Source organism: Montipora capricornis, chromosome 4 (assembly GCF_036669925.1).
Source record: "Montipora capricornis isolate CH-2021 chromosome 4, ASM3666992v2, whole genome shotgun sequence".
Taxonomy (NCBI): Eukaryota; Metazoa; Cnidaria; class Anthozoa; order Scleractinia; family Acroporidae; genus Montipora; species Montipora capricornis.
Window position 1 is genome coordinate 12,002,544 of NC_090886.1, and position 2,500 is coordinate 12,005,043.

The 2,500-nt window shown below is 41.8% G+C and overlaps 1 protein-coding gene and 1 long non-coding RNA gene across 2 annotated transcripts in view; both read right to left on the reverse strand.

Moving 5' to 3' along the window:
- LOC138045539 (uncharacterized) overlaps positions 1-2,500 on the reverse strand; it is a 90,129-nt gene that overhangs the window by 19,394 nt on the left and 68,235 nt on the right. The window lies entirely within an intron of this gene.
- Positions 1-2,500, reverse strand: part of LOC138045537 (glutathione hydrolase 1 proenzyme-like) — a 26,881-nt gene that overhangs the window by 16,950 nt on the left and 7,431 nt on the right. The window lies entirely within an intron of this gene.

Genomic DNA, 2,500 nt, shown 5'->3' on the forward strand with positions numbered 1-2,500 from the left:
ATTATAAACGCCATCAAATGCAACAACAAGGAAGGTACAAAAATTGGTTAGGAGTCAGATCACATCTTAAATCCTGCCCCTAAATTTACCTACTTTTCTTAAATATTCATAAACTTAACTTGTAACCTTAAAAACATTTCATTGTTATTTATGACAGGATCCACAAATCAAACTAAATTTGAATTGAAAAACGTTTCCAGATTGTTAGTGATTGTCCTTTTTTCAGTTAGGTTTAAGTTGGAACTTAGTCATTGCACTGAGATGAAAGAGGGAGTAGGTTTGATTCCTGCAAAGGAGCATTCGAATTTTTTCCGAGTATCCCCGAGTATCCCCGACTGAAGAGTCTCTTATAGCTCAGTGGTACAGCATCCGAACTAGTAATTGAAAGGTCGTCGGCACGACCCCTGAAAAAAAGCCTCGGACTTTTCTGATCATCTTCTTTAGCTCAGTGGTAGAGCACCCGAACTAATAACCGGGAGGTCGTCGGCTCGACTCCCGCAAAAGAGCACTCGGATTTTCCGCGAGTATCCCCGAGTCACTACTGACGAGTCTCCTATAGCTCAGTGGTAGAGCATCCGAACTAATAATCGGAAGGTCGTCGGCTCGACTCCCGCAAAAGAGCACTCGGATTTTTTCCGAGTATCCCCGAATACCCACTAACGCGTCTCCAAAAGCTCAGTGGTGGAGCATCCGAACTAGTAATCGGAAAGTCGTAAGACTGGTTCGCCTTCTGCAAAGGAGCACTCGGATTTTTTTCCGAGTATATCCGAGTCACCACTGACGAGTCTCCTATAGCTTAGTGGTAGAGCATCCGAACTAGTATTCGGAAGGTCGTCAGCTCGACTCCTGCAAAGGAGCACTCTGATTTTTTCCGAGCATTGAAAAAATTTCATCACTACATTCATTTGTCGGGGTTAACATTTACAACGTCCTTCTCTTCGATTGAGAGCCCGGAACGCATCATTTGGACGATTTCAGTGTTCTTCCTGTATAGTGGGACAATTGCCAGCTTAACGTAGTTTAATGGAAAATTTGGTTTTATTAAACGTGTTGATAAAGGTCGAATTACCACCGTGAAAGATTTGGAAAGCTGACCTTTCGAGCGTTAGCCCTTAGTCAGAGCGAATGGAGGAATTGTGGGTGTTATTGGTTTTTATGCGGGTGTAGAGGAGCTTTGGTATAAGTGGAAATATGGTAACATGAATTTGTGAATAAATTAATGGAATGACAGGCGTTCATTGATTCCGTGAGGATAGAGTGTACGTAGTTAAAAAATGAATTTTTGTTTCAGATTCTTGCGGCTTTCTCTGTTCCCGTAGTGTAAGGATAGGCCACAAATTGTCATGTTGTGGTGGGAGTAATTAGGAAACTTAAAATGGCGCGCAACTGGTTTTGATGCATCTGTGTCTTTTATTTTCTACATCTCGTAGGTGTTCGCGAAAGTGGTCCGCCAATTTTCTCCCTGTTTCGCCTATGTAGATCTTCTTGCATAGTGTGCAGGTTATGCAATAAATGAAATTTGCGGAGATGCATGTAAACTGGTCAGTGATTTTAACGGACGATTCGGTCCTGAGATCTTAACCATGTTAGAAATAAAAGGACAAGTTTTACATCGTGTGCGGGTACATTTGAAAGTTCCCGGTTGGTTGTCAGAGTTAAACGCGCTCCTAACTAGAAAGTTACCCATGTTTTTGTCGTAAATTGAATGAAATTAGTGGTAGAGGAAATATATGTTTAGTTTCGGGATCAATGCGGAGAATTTTGAAGTTTTTGAGGATGGCATTTTTGACTGCAAGGTTTTGTGGATGGTAGTTGAGGGTGAATGGAATTCTGTTGGTTTTTTCGTTCTGTGACATTTGTAGTGCGGTTTCTCGATCGATTTCTTGGGCACGATGTTTGCCTGTGGTGACAGCGGAGTCAGGGTAGCCACGTTTTTTAAAACACTGGCACATTTCCTCGCACTTGCTGTTAAAGTCGGACTCGTCACTACGCCTTAGTCTAAAAAATTCAGGGGCACCCAACGAATCTGTTCCTCACATTATCTGTTCCCCAGAGGAATATTGCTGGCTGGCAAAAATACAGGTGTTTCGATGAGCTGGCTGGGAAATTTTGTTATTGATAGAGGTTTTGCCTGGGAATTACTGACTTTTTCTAGCATTTCTACCCGAGCTGGCTGTAGAAACTCTGAAGACTGAGGAAGACTAAAAAAATAAAAATAAAAAATAATAATAATAATAATAAAAAAAAAAAGAACCAAAAAAAAAAAGAACCCCTTCCCTCTCCCAGAGAATAGTCACAAACATACAACGGCTGGTCAGAGTGATTGCGCTTGCGGAAAAAAAACTGTTTTGTCCCGGTTTTGTCGCTTTTGTTCGGTCGTTTTGGATCGAGGGACTTGAAAGCGCGCGGAATTCCTGGCTGGGAAATAAATTTGATCAGCTGGCTGGGAAACCAAACAATTTTATCTAGCTGGCTGGGAAATTTCTTGTGTGTCTTGCTG